Source organism: Suricata suricatta, chromosome 5 (assembly GCF_006229205.1).
Source record: "Suricata suricatta isolate VVHF042 chromosome 5, meerkat_22Aug2017_6uvM2_HiC, whole genome shotgun sequence".
Taxonomy (NCBI): Eukaryota; Metazoa; Chordata; class Mammalia; order Carnivora; family Herpestidae; genus Suricata; species Suricata suricatta.
Genome location: NC_043704.1, coordinates 60,842,186 through 60,862,328, shown reverse-complemented (window position 1 = coordinate 60,862,328; position 20,143 = coordinate 60,842,186). Strand labels below are relative to the sequence as shown.

The window sequence follows — 20,143 nt, the reverse complement described above, 5'->3', positions numbered from 1 at the left end:
CTATGGGCTGCCTGTTGATTGGTACATGTTAGTGCTTTGCTTATAAGAGTTGGGCAATAGTTCAGTGATGCAGTCCAAATGTGGGCCATAGATAGAATAGGCTCATCTTCTATTTAAGAAATGTAGCAAACTGCTTTAAATGAATTTAGTTCAGACAAGGTCATTGGAACTGTTCATCTAACCCTGTGTGCTGTATGTAATGGACACTTCTGCTGAGCTCCAAAACTGCAAGGTAAATAGACAAGAAAGCCAGTAACTTGCCACCCCTGTGAGAGCTTTCCTTAAGTCGGTTATTAGATTTACATTCTTAATCATATGGGCCCATTTTGGTCATTTAAAAGGACTTGTTCACTGGTTCTCCTGATGTTTTTGAAGATAGTCCTGGGAATAAAAATAGTGAGTTCTTATATTATTTTCTGATCTTTTCTAACTTTTTTTTAATTGGAGATTGAGTTTATATGCATATTCATACCAGGTTTATGAAATATTCAGCTAAATTTCTTAGACATGAAAGAATTAATTGTTAGAATGTTTTAATCTAGCTAATCATTATGTTTAAACTATAGTAGGTTCAAGTACATTTTTCCTCAATTCTATTTGTGACATATACACTTGGCAAATTGAATTGAGAGGTAAGCATTGTATGTACTATTTTGAATTTAGTAATTTGCAGATTTTTTTATTACCTAATCCTTTTCAACTGTATAATGTATTTTACTCGACTGTGTTGTGATTCTGTACAATTTTTAGGACCAACATGTTATAGGATTTTGTAGTCACATAGAGCTAAACATGATGAGAGAAGTTATTGAATCCATCTCCTGACTGGAGGCAAAGCTGCATTTATTCCGTCCAAAATAGATGAAGATCTTTCCTATTTTTAAATAGCCATGAAGATAGAAATTTTGTAACTGCTCTTAGCAGTCTATTTGATTATTTACCACTTGCACCTTTAGGATGTTCATCTTTAAGTCTTAAATTCTTCACTGGACGGTTTAATATCACCCTAGGACAAAAGTGTCGATCATTATCTTCTTTATAACAACTCTTATAGTCAGAAAGCCATGAAGATATACCTCAGCATTTTCTTTCTGAAGCAAAATTATCCCAATGTTTTTTTTAAACATTCATTTTTGTTTTTATAGCTCTTTCTGTATAAGAGTGGCAAAGGGGACTATTTTAAAAAGTTCTGTCATATATGATGCCTCTGAAAAAGACACTGCATATTTTAATTTCACTGTGGTGATGTGGAAATAGCCACAGCTTTTTCATTATATGCTGATGGACAGAGCATTTGTGTTCATTTAACCTTGAGGTTGAAACTTGTTCCCAAAAAAGTAACTGACTCATAGCATTGGCTAGACCCAAGAATAAAGAGCATCAGTTTTCCTAATCTTAAAGCTTATCTTGCCCCCACTCCTAAAGCACACTAAAATTAACTTTTCCTTGACCCCTGTCTGTGCTATTTATTTACTGATTTAGCAACTTTTTTCTATCATCTTTGTCTCCTAAAATAGACAGCATTTCTTGAACAAATCTTGGAGTGTCGTGCTGTGTTTAGGACACTATGCTAGGCTTGAGATATTCAAGTGTGAACTATTAGCAAAGACCCAAACACAAAGATGTCCTAGGCATGTTCATGGAGGAGCCAATAGCCTGTCTCAGTATATAAGGAAGCAGCAATCAGGGAAATAAAAACAGAAACAACAAACAAAAAACAGGAGAGGTAGATTGGGGCCAGATTGTGAAAGATCTTGGATTCCCTTAAGCAAATAGTTGATGGTGACAAGGACAAAAGTAACATTTTTTAGTCTATATTGTGGAAAGCTCTTTCTAAGTCTTTAAAATGCTTACTGTATGCATGCTGTCTTCTTGGTTTAGTATCTAACAGATCATTGGGTATAAGTACCTGCTTGATTTATATCTTTTGGTATAAATTTTATGTCATGATTTTTCCCTTTGAATTAAAAAAAAAAATTTGAGGAAACCATTTGAGTAAAGACAGCCTTCTGTTCACACTGATCTGGATGTTTCTTTCTCCTGCTGTGCCCATATTTATTCCAAAGCCCTCTGTACCACTAACATGTTACTTTCTGTATTTCTGTGTTTACACACTGAGGAGTCTCAAGACGAGTTTCCCCTGTATTAGGCACAACCTTTTTGTGCCAAATGGTGTTAATGGTGGTCTGTGAGCAACATTAACCAAGTATTTCTAACTGATTGCACCACATGATAACAATGCCAGACCTTTCTACCATCCCCTAAGGAATATCAGTGTACTATATATAGTAAAAGGTCCTGGTATATCAATCCGTTTGGAACCCATGAAGCTACAACTTCAGGAGTTTGAGATATAGAAGGAAAGTTGTTTGGTATCAGATTGTAGTGAGTTCTTGACTGTCATAATGACAGTTCAGTCTATTTTAGGAGCTGTAAGAAATCATTCTAATTGTATTAAACAAATTCAGTCCTCGAGACTCCATCTTGCCCTGCCCTGCACCCTATCTGGCTCCCTGGCTTTTAATTCATTTTTGTCTTTCAGGTCCCTATGCCTGTAAAACTCAGGAAGACTCAGGAGGATTTGTACGGGGTGGGGTGGAATGTCGAATTATATCTTAGCAATGTCTCAGCCCTAGAAACAGTCCTAGACCTAAGAACTGAACCTCAGTTTTTAAATCCTCTCTTTTTATTGATTAATATTTCATCACCTAAATTTTTTAAGGTAGACATGATTCATTCAGAGTTATAGTAACTCATTCAGAGTTAATATAGCATATTGAGGAAAGGTAAGGCATTGTTGTGATTTCCTTATCATTCTAATGAAGATGGGTCCAAAAAATGAATGGTCTTGAAAATCAGCAAACCCTAAGCTATGAATGGCCATTTGTGACATTTATAGTCTTCTTAGGACTGACCGAAAGGAATGAAAATACTTGAAGAGATTTGTCTTCGGGAAACCCCCAAGTACCCAGTGGGGGATTGCACATGCTCTGTGTGCACTCTGAATAACCCTTCCCTCTGACTTTAACTTGTAAACCTTTGCCAGATAGAAAATAGAGAATTAAAAACCTCCAAATTCAGGGTGCATGAAATGTCATTAAATCTAGCATAAAATTTCTTGAATCTGTCAGATAAAGGAAATCATGTATCCATAGAGAAGATGGAATATCAATTGACAGGAACCTATGAAGCTAGCACTTATTCTGAGAGACGTATGAATCTAAAAATCCAATAGTGCCTCAGCCTTTGAAAACACGGAAACCAGAGAGGTATTAGGAAAATCAATAAGGTAAAAATCTTCATCCTACTATTTGGAATGACTCCCACATAAGAATTAATTAACACAATACTTCAAGAACATGAAAGGGATGTTAAAATGTTATCTGTACCCATAGAAAACAAAGAAATAAACCCACCTAACTTCTAGAGAGATAGAGAGAAGGTTTAAGAGGAAAAAAACTAGAAAGATTAAAGGCACATGTAAGAGGTCATCTCTGCCCTGTTGTCACACCATTTACCCTCTTCTTATAGAAGGCTAAGTGTTGAACTTCAGTTCATCTGAATTCCTGAGTTCTGTCATCAATGCTGTGACACATTCTAATTTTCTGATTCATTTGTGATGAATAAGCTCTCTCTTTTCTATTCACAGCACTAAAAGTAACCATTTTTTGTGAGTGAGTTATGATTACTTATTTTCCATTTTTGTGTTGCACTATTATTTTCCCTTTGCATAGTTTCTGTCACTCTTTCTCAGCTGGTGTGAATCCTATGTGCAAAAAAGCCCTCGGACAGGACCGCTGCCTCGGCTTCAGTCAGTCAAGAGGAATGAAAGACTGACAACCCGATTCCGTTTTTAACCCAGCCAGATACCTCAGCTGGCAAGTGGCTCAGCTTCCGCACCATAAAATGGGTATAATAATAGCTTTCCCTTACCACTGTGAAATATTTAGAATACAAATCAAGCCAAACCTGTCTCCTTCCAAAGGAGAAGCTTAAACTAGCCTACAAAATCCTGAATGAGCCCAGATTTCAAGGGGAAACATAAAATGGTAAATACCTAGATGTAGTGTAATTTAGTGGTTAAAAATATGTAGACTTTGGAATGGTGCAGACTTATTCAGATCCCAGCGGCTGTGGGATTTAGGGTAAGTTTCCTAATTTCTCAAATCTCCCTTTTTTCTAGAGTAAATTGGAAAGTAATGGTATTTACTCTTCTTGTCACAATTAAATGATATACTGCTAATGCTGCCTTTCAAACTCTTCCACGGAGGTGATCCTCAGGTTAGAGTGAGTGATCCAGTACTCAGGGTGCTGGGCCTGAAACAATCTGCCACTCATTTGTGAGACTTTTCCGTGACAGCTCAGGGTTCATCCTACAAATACATACAAATTTTTACATTCTACTCATTATGTTCTTGTTTGTTTCACTAAACTAGAAGCTCCATGAGGACCAGAACAATAGTTGCTTTATTTCTTCTGTAACATCCAAGAAATGAATATATGTACAAATAAGAGCTTAAATTGCTTAGCCACAAGGACAACTGGCCCTCCAGAAAGACAGTCATGTCTTTATTACTTATGCCGTGGCTGGGTGGGCCCCCGTTATACTGCTCCACATCCCTGGATATGCCTACATTCAAATTTGAGAAGTATTTACTTAGCAGGAGCCTGCTAAGTAGGCACAGAAGGTGCCGAGTAAATAGTAATTCTTATGTCTCTGCTCACTACTCCTCTATCTCACTGTTCCCAAGCCTCTATGGAAATTGTAAAGAACTGTGGAAGTCAGAGTCCAAGAGGCCTTTAGAGGAGTCTGTGTGTCTCTATCCACACACACGTGTGCAGAGCACTACTTTCTATACATTTTGTTTGCTTCTGGCTTTGGCTTAGAGTGACTTGTTAAGCTTCCTAGAGGTGATGAGCAGTGGGATTGCATGAGCATTTTCTCCCCTTCCCACCTAGGCCAAGGGTGAGGAACCTGGAATTCGTGAATGACCTTCATGGGGTCTGGAAGATTTTTGAAACTTGGTGTTTCTTAAGAGTGTCTTTGGGAGAGGATTCTCACTGGGCTCCATATCACCTTGAAATGTTGGAAACCATTGCCCTTGAACATGACATAATGTAAACTGAAATCAGAATTGATTAATCTTTATTAACAATCCATTTAATTAATAAATACATTTAGTTCCTTGGAGATTGACACTATAGAATAATGTCTACTAGGGTATCATAAAACACAATCAGAGTTCACCACAAAACACCCCTTTTCCCCCGTCTACTCTTGCTTCCCCCACCATGTTTTAAGGTCCTGATTCATTTGGGCTTTACAATTATATATATTCTTTGCTAGATATTTATGCTTTGAGCCTAGCATGCTTAATGTAAATGTTTTTCATCATATGCAAAACTACTATAGACAGGTCTTTGCATTTCAGATGAAAACAACTTACAGACATATAAGGTAAATATCACTTAGAAAGGGCACATATCAATAAAATAACAATTTAAACTGAACAGAAATAAACCTATGTAGATTAATACATACTCTCAAAATTGCAGATTGTAATTCAATCAAGAAGTAGGGGCCTTTTGACGTTTATGAACATTTATAAATTATATAAGAACTCTGAGATTAAATTTTTAGCCTTAATATTAAATTTGGGATAGGTATTATTGTTTTTCATTAATATATAAAGACAACAATTATATCCAATAAAATCTTCAATTTAACTTGGCTTTACTTTGTCTTAGACTGTGACATACACACTGTGATTTTTCTCTCCATCTTGGATTCCTGTCATTGACAGCCTGTGTGTCACTTGACATCCAGGAAAGATATTTCTTCTTCATTCCAGACCTTGGATGTATTAGTCAATCTGGGTACAGTTTACATTGATCTCTTTTGATCATCAAAAATTTAATTTTGACTGATTAACTTTTATGAATAAATTCTCCTTGGAATTTGAAAAAGAAAGCTATGTGCTTAGATATAAGAATATAAATGCTAAGTGTAGTTTATAAAAAGCATAATGTATTATTGAGAATTATTGGGTTTAAATGTGCAACAGAGAAATGATAAGTGAGCATATTTCATAGATAACCACTAATCATTTTTCTCCTTTTCCTCAAAGGCTAGGGGAAAAAGCACACTCAAAAATGTTGGAAGGGAAGGAAGAAAGAAAGGAAGGAGGGAGGGAGGCTGAAGGAAAGAAGAAAGGATGGGAGAAAGGGAGGATGAAAGGGGGGAGAGAGAAGGGTAGGAAGGAAGCAAGCAAGCAAGCATATTTAAAAAACAGACTGGTTCCCTGGTCTAGGATGTGGGCTTATAGAAGGGACTAGAATGTAACGAAACTTAGAACTTTAAAGTCTTTGAAGACTAGTCAATCTTTATATATATTTCAAATTTGTATGTACTTCCAATGAATCATACATAATCTAATTATCTTGCTTAAAGTTTTCATTAAACTCATCAATTTTGTGAAATAATTTGAAAGCATTAGAGACCCCCAGCCTCTCTCATGTTAGCATACATTATGATCTAGGCTGCAGATTTTCATCTTAACTCTTCTTATTCAAGGAGGAGAACACCATCCTTCACACTTATATGTGCATGGACAGGGTTTTACCTCAGCCATCTAGAGGAAACTTTTTCTTTGGAGGGATCTCTAGATAGTGCACTTGTCTAGAAAACTTGTTGATAAGTGAAATCTCTTTAATTGACAGGGGTTTTTTTGCTTTTAGCCTTATTCTATCCTAAACTATATAATCAGATCTCTGTACTTGATCTCTTTTAGTATAATTTGTTTTGCATATTTCTAGAGGCCTTATATATAAGTGGTTAAAATCATGGTGTCAAAGAGGCAAGAATTCAATCAGCATATATTAAATCCTTGATATATTTGAGTGGGGTGCGGGTACAGAGACCTGCTTTGCTTTCTCAGTATCCCTGTTTGGTTTATTAATTTCTCATGGATCTTATGTTATTTCAGTTTTATTTTTCCATAAGAGAAGCTGTCAAAACAGTAGTGTGAGCAGGCCAGTCCCATCATAGCTCATTTGGCTTGTGAGTTGAAGATTACAAAGGAGAATAATCTAACTTGAAATACAGATGGAGAAACAGTTAAGATCAACTCCCTGCAAACCTGAGGTTTTCATCCTGAGAGACGTGTTTTGGGAGACAGATGCTTTCATTTAAAATCATTTTGTCAGCAGGGACATCCCTAGGCTGAAGAGAAGAGGCAGACGAGGCAGTATATGGTCCTTGGTGGGCACCAAGCCAACACAAGGCAACATTACACCCAGTCCTCAGCTGAAGGCCAACGATTCATGTACATGTTGAATTTGTCCAGAGGGCCTTGTGAGCATCAAACATACTGTATTTACCCTTAAAGGAGCCAACATTTATCAGTTTTATTCATCTTTGTTAAAATTAGCTAAAATTTTGCCCTGTGCTATGCAGGACAGCCTTTACCTATTCTCATCAGTACTCCCCAGTAGATATTTAAGGAGTGATAGAAATGTTCTACCTAGAAGGCAGCCAGCCACCAGCAACAAGTAGCTGTTGAGCACTTGAAATGTGGCTAGTGTGACCAAGGAACAAATCATTTAGTTTCTTATTAAATTTTAACTAATTCAAACAGATAAGTGTAGGTAGTGGCTCCTGTTCTGGACAGCACAGTTCTAGAAAAATACCCAAATGATTCGGATCAGAATGAAGTTGGCAAAGAAGAGATTGGCACTCGTCACACTGGGAGTGCTGTGTTGGTCATATCACAGGAGGTCACACCTTTGGAATACTGTATGGGGCTTTTTTTTTTTTTTTGAGGGGGGGGATTCCAGGTAATAAAATAGTCTCCTACTATTCGCCCTTAGGAGCAACTAGTTCTGGCTAAAACCTAGATTAATTCTCCTTCACCTCACTGGATTTATTTGTAATTCCATGTTTTTGTTTTTCAGTTCCTTGACCATCAGTCTGTGGCCTGCCACTTTTCTTTATGTAAGTAAAAGTGGTTTTTTACTTTTGCAAAAAGTGTCATGTTTGGGAAATTTGGATCTTTAGTGGCATGGTTTCTGGTTGACTTTGTTGTGGTTCCCGGCATTTCTTCGCTATGTATTAGCTTCCTTGGGGTTTGGAACTGATGCTGTTGGTGGTGGTAGTGATTGCCATCCGTGAGGGAGCTGAAAAGCCCAGGGTCCCCAGCATTGGATTTACATAAAGACTGCCTTTTACTCCGCCGCAGCTGCTGTTTGCAGAAGTCACTGCTCCTCTAAACCATAGCTTATAGAGTTGGGCTTTTGCTCCACTGTCAGTCAGTTGGCAATTATTGTTCATCAGCTATACACCCATGTCTACGCCCAATAGTCTTCAATTTTAATTTCTAGATCACAGCTTTATTTATGAACAAAATTCCATACCCTTTTACTAAGAAATACAAGAGTGAATCCAGGATTACATCTGCTGGGAGGTTTATAGAAGTTACCATTCTTTTCCAAAAAAGAGGGGGAGCCATTTGAAAGAGGAGAAAAAAACGAGAGAGAAAACCTGATTTCAGATGAAAAGAGAGAATATTTATTAAAGCCCAAATCACTGAATGTGTTGGATAAGTTTTTACCTTGGGCTACTTGGAAGAGATTCTGCAACAGCAAACCCAAATAATCATAGTCACTCACTGCGTGAGATACCGCCCAAGACATGCTACAGGTGGTAGCAGTCACCTTATGTGATAAATAAGCGTCAGATCTTCCCAGCTGCTTCTCCCTCTCTGCTGAACATTGTCCCTGACTCACAGCATTCTGTCTTCCCTCACTGACTTCTCCAAGGTATTTCTTGGTGGTCATCGTTTGCACAGAAGGGGAGTTCCCATGGCTCTCTTGCACGTGTGTGGTTTCCACTAACGTTCCTAGAGGCTTGTTATAAATACACTTAAGGGAGCAGAATTGCCCCCAGGACGGACACTAAGGCTAAAGTCCAAAGTGGCAGCTAGTTAAACTCCCCAAGGACAATGGGTGCTGTGTGTAATGCATTCATGCAGCAGGCGTGGATCCTCCCTGCCCCTGACAGGTCTTGTTATTCCTTATTCTCTGTGTTGATAGAGCGGGTCTGTCAGTGCTTTAGAGGGTGTGAATGTACATGCTTCTGGATACCACTTTATGTTTCCATATCCCTCCTTTAGTTACCTAGCACTGCATATTTCTAGTCCTCTGACTGGCAAATCATTTTTGTTACAGTTCTTTTGTGTAAAAACAGTTCACATAATAGCTCCGTGTTAGACAAGGCATTAATCCTCACATCACCAGGGATGAGTCAGCACAGTGCACTCCTGCCCGCACGGCTCAGCTATTATGACGTCAGCACTGTAGGGCAAGCCTCAGACACAAGCCGTACAGGGGACTGGAGACCTGTGTCACAGATTAGAAATCGAGGGGGAGACCTCTGAGATAAAAACATAATTGAAAGGCTGTTTCTGGCTCATAGGAAAATGTGAAACTGATTCTATGCTACCTCAACCATTAATCAGGCAGCTTCTAGAGAGATCCTAGTTTTTAACCAGAGATAAAGCTGGGAGAATGACCTGTAATGGGCTGATAGCCCGCTCCTGTACCCGCTAACCGTGTCCCACCCCTGGGCCAGGCTTCATGCTTGCTTGGGTTATTCCAAATCCTGTGGCTGCTTTTCTTTCAAGGGTGACAAGGCCTGTGACAGCCCTTCTGTCCTCAAGTGCCCCCCAGACACAGCTGATGGCTCCAGGGATGGTGCCCCAGATACCTATCAAAGGGAAAAGAAAAGTTCCTTGGGAACAGATCAGAACATTTTCTCCCCAGCACTTCTAGCTCCTAGAGCCTCTTCAATGGCCTTCTCAGGACAGGTGCAGAATTCTGCCTTCTCTCCCTGGCACTGCATTTAGTCCAAAGTCCCAATCTTGATTTGACACAGATTTCAATGGGAACCGAATAGCTTCCAGATGTTCCCCCCAAGAGTTTTCCATTCCATTACTCTTTAGCAGAAACAAAGAGGAGCCCGCCATAACCTGCCACGCTGCCTTGAAGCAGATAGCACAGACTTAGCCTGTTGGAGAAACCACATTATTATAAATTAGCCCTCTCCATGATTCAGCCTCAGACTCATTCTCAGAACAAAACCTTCTAGTACTGAAAACTCAGTGTTGAAAAGGCTGCAAATTCACTACCTCAGTGACATTCTCTGCTAACAAGACATCCGTCCATCACATCGTCTGTCCCTCATTCATCCTTTCACCCTCTGCTAGCTGCCGGAAAGTGCCTTACTGCTGAGATCTTCTGCCTTCCTTAGATTGCTCATAGGCTCCATGCTTAGCTTATAGAAGCTAATGCTACTGCTTGACGTCATTTTGATCAATTATCATGTACAGCTCTTTATTCAGTTTTCAGTCAACAAACATTTATGGTATCTGTGTTTCATTCCTGGAACTCCAAGATAAATAAGAAATACTCCCTGTTGCTAAGAATCTCAGTCTGGTAGGGTGATAAATAGTAAATAAAGGCTATAGCATGTGATGGGCACTGGAATGGAGGCATATACAAGATGCAGCCAGAGGAGCAAGAAAGGAGTGCCCACCTGCAAGCTGGACCTAAAAGTCTACAGAATGAATTGCTGTTTGCCAAGTCAGTGTAGGGGAAGGAAGAGAAAGGGGCATCATAATCACGAAAAAAGCAAGAACATTTACAAAGTCAAGAGTGTCGAGCAGCAGCCAGCTCCAGAGGACAGTAGTTTTGTGTGGCTGGAACATGGTGGTTGAAAGGGGAACCTGGGAGATGAGGCTGGAAAGTAGGTAGGAGGCAGGTCTCGAAGGGCCTTGTCAGTCATGCAGGGGAGTTTGAACATGATGCAGGCTTGAGGAGGCTTTGAAGAATTTTAACCAAAGTGGGCTCTGGCTATGTAGAGATGGCTAATTGGGAAAAAGGAGACCAGGTCAAAAGTAAAAACAGAGGGCCCGGACTGTAGAGTGGGGATGGGAGCAGAGAAGAGAGGCTATTTGGTGGTGTTGACAAAGACAGTGACACCTGCATAATGCCAGCATATCTTGGCCCAGTGTACAGTACCTGCCTTTTAGGAGAAAGGTTGGTGTGTTATGTGGGGCCAAATTTCAGACCAAAACACTCTTTGCAAGAACTTCAAAGGAGACCTGAATTTGAATCTGACCTCACTCTGAGTGGATGCCTGCTGGTCTTCGGAGATGTGTGACTCCTTCTCCCATAGTAAATTTGGGGGAGTGTCAGGCAGATAAGAAAGAAACCATTTCCAGTGTCCCGCTTTTCCCTTTTTCACCTGAAAAAGAAACAGTTTCTCAGTAATGTCCCCCTAAAGCCAAGCAATACCCAACTTCATATCATTTGTCTATGCTGCCCTTTCCCAAGAAGTTCCAAGCCGCTGAACTGAATGGCAACATATATACCGCCAGTGTTGAACAGTTCAGTATGTCTCTTCCTTCTTTCTGAATTAGAGTTCACCATAAATGTGCTTTTCTCTTCTTCACTTTGGGATGCCAGGGCAATTTAAAGGAAATTTTCAACAGCTTATGTTTCATGGACCATGTTCTCTTTTGCAAATGGGAGGGCATGTGTGGGTGTGTTTAAGTCTTCTCTATATTGCTTTCTGGAGAAAGGTTTGAGGAGATGAACAAGATGATGAGTAGGGACCTATTGAAAGCCCAGGTCCCCCCAGTGACCTGAGTGTAGACTGTAGGCTGGTGATCAGATGGTCAATTATGTGTTTGTCAAAACATAGTGGGCTGCATTCCAGACTGCCAGCTTTGGAAGCCCAGCTTCTGCCAACCAAATGTCATCTGGGAACATGCAACACTGGGCACTGTGAAGGAGTTTGAAATAGACCATGCCACAGCCAACCTACTGCCAGTCTTATAGCACCAATATGGCATGCACAGCCGGGCCCCATGTTTCAGAGCTCAGGAATTCACTGTACTAAATTCAAGAGGTCAGATGGGTTCATGTTTCCAAAGGCCCTGTTCTCTGCTTTGAACATTGTGACTTGCTCCTCAGTGATTTCCAAGTGATTTTTCCAGTCATATCTCTGTGGAAACCACCCTTTTTGTGATGGTTATGAGAGCCTTGTAGAAGCCCCAGAGGAAGGAAAAAAATATATGCTCACTCTAACAATGACTGTGATTCCAACAGAGGGATTCCAACTCTTAGGAAATTACATTAAAGGTACATAGCTTTTAAAATATCAGGAACCACCTTGGCAACTTATAAAAAGCAGAAGGGCTTTGCCTATTTTATAAAGTGATTTGCATATACCTGCATAAATAATGTCCCCACCTGTACTTTTATGCATTTAGGTTGAATAAATTAAATTCAGTGATCTTTAAAATATTCACTGTCTTTCATTGCTCAGATACCATTTTCAGGATCCTTCTAATTTTTTTTCCTGAGATAGTAGTGGCTGAGTTTTTTTCTTTAATCTTTTAAGTAATTCAGAGAATCAAAACACACTACAGACCAGCCTACTACACCTAGTAGCATTACTTCCCTCTGCTTGCATTTCTCTTAGCCTTTCTACCTATCAGACCATGAGTTCCATATGTTTTTCATAAAGGAAAATGGTAGAATATATTACCAAGATGAAAACTCAGCACATAACAGGCTTAAGCCTCACTACCTAGATGTATCCAGACTTGTGCTGATACACATCTAAGGGACATACTCACATTGACCTGCCCCCTCCCCTTTAGCCCCTGTGACCACCCTTTCAGAAACTATTAGTTTCTATTAGCCACTAACCCATATTAGTTGTAACTTGATCCTTCTAACCACAGCTTGGTCAGGGGGCCAGCTTCAAGCACAATCATTCTGGAAGATATTATTAAGCACTTACTGAATACAAAGCATTGTGTTTATTATGGGGTTAAAACATATCTAGAACATTGCCCTTGTTTGCTGTTAAGGAACTCAAAATTGGATTACGAAAAGAAGTTATACTGTTGAGTATTTCATATGCATATGAGACAATAAGTGACAGTTCCAAAAGGAATGATACAGTCCAATAAGTGCTACAGGATTTCATTCATGAAAGAGAGCCTTGAGGGTTGGAAAGCTTTATGTAAAATGTGATTTAGCTGGGTGTTGAAAAATGGCTAGAATATTTACCAAAAAAAGATGAGGAGCAAAAGAATGATATTCCAAGCAAAAGCATAAACCTAAGTGTTGGAATCCTTGAGTGGGTCCAATAAATGGCATGGCTCCTTCCCACTCAAGTTCTAAACCCATTGAAAAATAAGGCAATATAACTGATAACCTATGGGCCAAAAATTTTTGGTAAGGCTTTGTTGAAGGATGTAGGATGGATGAGAGGTAAAATGGGCTCGTTGACTCCCTTTCTTTGTATCTATACTTTGGAAAAGCCCTCCCAAGGGAAAATTGGATCAGCATAAGATCAATGCCCTTCCAGGTCATTAACTCCCACTATAGGAAAAGGAGGAGAAAGAAGTTAAACTCCTGCCCTTACAAACCTCAATAGATTAGTTCCCCTAATTAAGAGACATGGCTCAAAAGCTATGTTATCCACAAGATGATTCACCTTCATGGGGAAGTATAAGGAATGAGGCAGAGACAAGTTATGTTTAGAAAGCTTCCTTCAGAACACTAGGATTGGGAAGAGGCATTCCAACCAGCCCCCTGATCCACATTCAGGAAAGCGAGAGAAGGAAGTACTGAGTGAAATGAAAATGTAATCCGTATCCAAGAGGCCAAACAAGATACTCATCTAAGGAGACATTCCTAGGGTTGGAGCCTATAGTCATAGGATTATTAGAGATTTAACTTGAAGGTTTCTTCTTAGACTCTCAAAGTTACCTGATTCAGAACCCCAGGAAACAGGCAAGAAATTAAGATAATGGACTAAAACCTCATTGGGAAAAAAATATAAAAATCTTGTCTTTAGTTAAACTAATACTCACAGTAAGAATTAGCATGTGTTGAGTGCTTGACTTGCTTTAGGCACTGAACAAAATACTTTTAATAGCTACCTGATTTAACCTTTAGAGCTACTCTTACTAAATAGATGCTGTTGTCATCCTAATTTTGAAGATGACAGATTTAGCATGTTTGAGTAATTTTTTCAAGAATTCCTAGTGAGTGATAAAGATAGAATTTGAATCCAAGACTATCTGTCTTAAAATCCTTTGCCAAATTTTATCAGACACAAAGTGAATGTTTACTAAATGCTGAAGATAATAGAAAGCAAAACGGATATGCCCTACTCAACTTACAGTCTGGAGGATGGAAGATATTCTAATCAAATGGTCACACAAAAGAACTTATAATTACAAACTGTGTTTGCTCCTGTGAAATGAAAATTCCAGGGGCTCTAAGAGCAAATAGAAGAGGGGAGTCTAAGTGAGTCTAGGAGTTCATGAGGACCTTCCCTGGGAAGTGATATTTGAGCTACCATCTGAAGATGAAAAACAAGAAGTGAGATTAGGTAATGATAGAGGTTTCCAAGCAGAGGGCACAGCATAGGTAAAAGTATCGAATAGACCTGGATAGAGAGAATGAACGGAAGAGCAACTCAAGTTGAGGTTGAAAAGACATACAATGATCTCAGCATCTTTGTAGGTCATGTTAAAGACCTCCCTCAGAGAAAGCAAACTTAGGAAGGAATGTGGCATGATCAATCTCAAGATTATATACTTTATTATTATATTTATATGGCTTTATTGAAATGACAAAACTATAAAGATGGAGAACAGATTAATGGTTGGCAAAGGTTAAGGAGTGAGGAAGAGATGGAGCTACCTATGTCTATCAGAGGGTAGCACAAGATAGCCTTATGATGGCACTATTCTGTATCTCGACTGTGGTGGTGATCATGCAAAACTACACAGAGGATACAGTTGCATTGAACTAAATACACACACAAATGCGTATAAAACTGGTGAAATCTGAGTAAGGTGGGTGGATTGTACCATTGTAAAACCAAAGTCAATCTCCTGATTGTGATATTCTACTATAGTTATGTAAGATATTGCTATTGGGTGAAACTGGGTGAAGGGCATACCAGAGCTCTCTGTTATCTCCTACAACTGCATATTAATCTGCAATAATCTTAACATTAAAAGTTAGAAACAAAAAAGATCAAACTAGTCCATCGTGGTGAATGGTTTTGCAGAAGCAAAAATAAGGAGGTTATTGTGGTATAACAGACAAGAAATAGAGTAGGGTAATGACTTGGAATGGGAGCAAAATAAATGGAACCAAGAGATAACACAGAAGCAAGATACACAGGACGTTCTCAGGACTGGATGTGGGAGATGGAGGAGAGAGAAATAGCAACCGTGACTACTGGTTTATGCTCATAAAACTATATGAAGGTTGGTGCCACTCAGTTATATGAAATACCAAAGGAGAATGGAAATTTAGGGAAGATTACAAGGTCTGTTTTTGAGATGTCTAATGTGAGGTGTTTCTGGTAAAGCTAACTGAGCATATGGAATAGGCAGGTTAATATATACAATTGGATATTAGAAGTACAGTGAAGGCAAATGAGGCTGTTGGCAGGGATAATACTGCCTAAGGAAGAGGGTACCACAGAGAAGAAGGCCCAAACCAACTCTTGATATTTAATCAGCTGGTAACAACGTAAATAAGGCCGTGAAATACCCCCAGAAGGAAGAACTAAGGAGATATAGGAAAACCAGAAAACATTGACACAGAAGCCAAGAAAAGAGAGCATTTTGAACAGGGTGCTCAGTAGTGAGATGTGCTGCTGAGAAATCAGTCAGTGACTGAAAATTGCACTTAATATGTTACTGTGGAGGTTGTTGTTGACTTTGGCAAAAGCTGTTTTGTTAAAGTGGTGGAAGCCATAACCTGTTTGTAATGGTATGGGGAAAGAGTGAGAGGTGAAGAAATAGAGAGCAAATGTGGATAACTCGTAGAAGATTTACTGTAAAGGAAAATGAGCTAGAAAATGCTTTGGGAATAAAAGAATGAGGTCAGAAGAAGGTTTGAGAAAAATGGAAATATTGGTATTTTTGTATGCATTGGGGGAGCATATAGTAGAGAGGAGAGATTCAGTTTATGGAAGAGAGAAGAGGTTGGGGTGATTAGTAATGTGACATTCCCAGTTAGCCTAGAGATACGGAATCCTGAGCATTAATGAGGGATGGGAAGAGGGATGTCTCTTCTATTGTTATGAGAAAGAAAAAGGAAAGGATGGGGCAGATGCGTGCCACATACTGAGAGGCTGAGTGGTTTCTCACATGACAGCTCCTGGGGTTCAGGGTCCTGCTAAGAATAAGTGAAGTGGAGATTTGAGGAAAGTCAAAGTTTGAAATAATTCTTGGGACAAATGGGACACTAAGTTGACCAGAGCAACGTAGGCAGATTCTCCTTGGCAGTATGGAAGGCCAGAATGAGTCTGGTGGGTTAATGTTGATACCTATCTGCCTCCGGTGATTTTCTCTAGCAGTTCAGTGACCAAGGTGGCGGCACAGAGTGATATGTATTTGAGTTCAAATTCAAATGGAGTTTTATCCAGTATGTGTGTAAAGACTTAGAGGTTTTAGTTTCTTTGTCTTTCTTTCTTTCTTCCTTTCTTTCTCTTCTTTTCTTTTCTTTTTTCTTTCTTTTTTTTTTTTTCCTAGCTGAAGCCAAAATAAAAGGGCAGTAAAAAGGCTTGGTTCAATTCTCCGAATGTCTAGTGAGCACCTACATTACACCAGGCACTGTGTTGCATACAGAAAAAAAAAAAAAAGTGAATAAGACACCATCCTTGTCCTCAAAGATCTCATAGTGTAGGGAAGTTTGGAGGTTGCTATTTGGTCTAAAAGGCTAGAGAACTTCTGTCAAAAAACACAGAAACCCATATCATTCTTTTTTTTTTTTTCCTGCCTGTTCTTTCCTACCATCTTGGCATTACCTAGTTACTTTCTTGCTTTCTCAAGAAATATCTACTGCCTGCCTTATTGCCAAGCCTCTAACAGGCATGATAAACATATGAGTGACAATTCTGACTTCTCCCATCATCATTTTGCTAAAATATGATCATTTATGAACAATTAGATGATCTATTTGAAGTGTGGTATTGGTACTGTGTGAATTTTCTCTAAATGTTAAGAACTGGCATCTAACTATACAAAAAGTCTATTTATTTAAAAGAGAGAGAGAGAGAGAGGAAGAGTGGGTAGGCAAGAGGAGGAAGGAAAGAAAACGAGAAGGAAGGGAAGAAAATGAGAAGGAATAAAGAGGGAAGGTAGTAAAGGAAAGGAAGCTAATTAACTACAGAAGATCTTATGTAACAGCCCATCTTGTTTTCCAAAGGAACTCCCATTTGAAATGAATAATTGAGCCTCTGTTTCTAGCGGTGGCCTACATCCACAGCCTCCCATAAGCAGCTTCCAAACCTGGAGACATACTAGAATACTACAGAATAATTAAATTCCAGCTTCTGGCAACCTAAGACAAGACCTGAAGAATATGGAAATTCCTATTTCCAGTAGAAATAGGGTTCCTTACTCAGATTTATTCTGAGCATTATAAAATGGTAACTGAAAGAGGTGGTGGCAATGGTAGTTTTCCTTTATTTGAACACATTCCATTATGCTAGCTAGATTCCTCTAGGAAATGACATTAGGGCCATTTGACTCAAAACTAAATTGCAGCTACATCTGGGGTAGAATCTGGCAGCTGTTGAGCAAAGCAGCTGTATTTTTTTTAATATTTACTTCTTTCATGACTCTATAATTCACACATACTGTAAAATATTAAGAAAGTATAGAGTATAGAGAAAACATCTATAATGTCACTATACAGAAACAACTCTTTATTAATTTTTCAGATCACCTTCTAGTCTCTTCTTAGGATTTTAACATAATTGGGCACACATTGTATGTATAGAGCTGTATCCTATTTTTAATTAAATATTATATAAGTGCTTCCTGGTATAATTACAAACTCTTTATAAATGCCACTGTAATATCTGAGTAGTTTTTTATCAATCATATAACCCTCTAGAATTTACCTAACTGTGCCCTTGATATAGATATTTGGGTTATTTCCAGAGTTTCAGTTTTAAAGTTCTATATGGCAAGCACTACAATGCATCACCTGAAATTATCCAACTTGGAGGAAAGTTGAAGCATGCAGCGATGTCACCTATCAAGAAAGTGGTCAGACAATGATGTCATCCTTTAAAGAGAGATACTAATTGCTAATAACTATGAAACTCATATTTGAATTTTTAAGAAGTTGTTACAGGGTTTTTATAAGCTCTCTTACCCTCACAGTAAAGCTCTGATTTTTAGTTCTAAAGAATAGACACTTAGTTTTGTTTGAATTTGTTACTATGATATATAAAAAAAAAGAATTTAAATCCATTCAAAATCTCACTCCACAGAGACAACCACGATTAACGCTTTGGGAAATACATTTCTGTACTTATTGATTCATCTGTCTCTTTTTCTTTCTGTCTTTCTCTTTCCAAAATGAAAGGAAGAGCTGCTTACTGTATGCTAATATGCTTTTTTACTCAACATTGTAATGAGCATTTTCCATTTCATAAATATAGATCTATGTTATATTTTTGATAGCTACATTGTACTCTATAGATTATTCATTGACTCAATCACCTAATGATGGACATTTAGGATATTTGGACTTTTTGTCCAACTATCAATGCTAAACAGTGTTACAATAACTGTGTTTAAACACGCATACGTTTTTTAAAATGCCCTTCCCTGATTATCTCCTTCAGATACATTTCTAGTAGCAGAACTGTCAAAGTAAAATTTATCTTTTGCTAAACTGTCCTCTAGTATACATGTATCAAGTTACACCTCCACCAGTGAAAAAAGAGACATCCCATTTCCTTGTATCTTCACTAATTTGGCAAACACTAATTTTTGTAGTTTTGGGGGTATAAGTGAATATTTTCATATTGGGGGTATGGGATGCTTTTTTCAAGCATGAAACCAAAGTCTAAAAACTTAAAATATATTAAATTGCAATTTCATGAAAATAAAAATCACTATGGTAAAAAAAATTTTTTAACTGGGAGCAACTGTGACTGGCCCCTAATATTTTAACAGTAGTTATAAATCAACAGTGAAAAGGTGAATGACACAGTAGAAGTTTAGAAGGGCAAATGAGCATTCCAACACATGTTTAGCTGCTTAGTCTCATTCTTCACTGCAAAGGTAGTGCTCCCGGAAGTTCTGGGAGCGCACCAACATTGTTTCCTGTTCCCCAGGGCCATCACCCACCCTCACTGCCCCCTGGGGAATATGGTGGGGAGCAAAGCAGTCTGAGAAGTCTCTGGGTGGGGGATGGTTATTACTTCCCTTGATTACATACGTTTATATTTATATTTATATTTATATTTATTTGGTATCACCATCCCCCAGAGAGGCAAGCTAATTTTTCACTCACAAGTATAAAACTGATGATCTGAGCTCTGCCATCAGACTCCAAAATCAGTAAATTATTGGGAAGGGAAAAATACACACTGGCAACATTGCCTGATCCATGTCTCCAGGGCAGAATTGACACTATTCTTCTACCAGATGTAGATAGAGATTTCTGGATGTTCTCATAAATAAAGTGCTAGAGGCCATGTCATCAATGTCCTCCACCTTTCCCTCTCTCTTTCTGACTCCCATGTGTATTGCTACATACTTAATGACATGGAATATTTTTCAGTCACTTCAGGGAAAATGAAAGACGCTAGAGAGGCAGAAATGCCACACTGACAGCATCAGCCTCTGCCTCCACAGTACAAACTGTGACAGGACGTCTTCCCTGCGTTTTGGGATAGGGAGCGAGCGTCTGGAATCTTGGAGTGAGTTCCCTGAGTGTTTCAGAGGAGCAGGAGTTGTACAAAGCTGTTCTGAGTGGTAACTGGAGCATTCTTTCAGCGCGAGAAGTTCATTTGCAGATGATAAGGGATGGTATGTGCTGCAACGCATTCTTCCTGCATCTTTGGCAAATACTTAGGGTCCAGAAAGGAAGAATAGAGGCAAAGCATGTTAAACACTGTATGGAAGCCCTTTAGGCCAACCACAAGATAAGATGAGTGGTAGGAACCGGGCCTAGTTAGCAGCTTGTTCTCCACCTGAACAGTCAGACTCCCCAGCAGGTGTGAGGGAGGATACGG

The 20,143-nt window shown here is 38.9% G+C and overlaps 1 long non-coding RNA gene across 1 annotated transcript in view; it reads left to right on the top strand.

Moving 5' to 3' along the window:
- The window catches only part of LOC115291765, a 597,304-nt gene extending 589,311 nt beyond the window's left edge, over positions 1-7,993 (top strand). The window contains exon 8 of the long non-coding RNA XR_003908662.1: positions 7,954-7,993. This is a non-coding gene — a long non-coding RNA (uncharacterized LOC115291765). The remainder of the gene's footprint in view (positions 1-7,953) is intronic.
- The last annotated feature ends 12,150 nt before the right edge of the window (positions 7,994-20,143 follow it).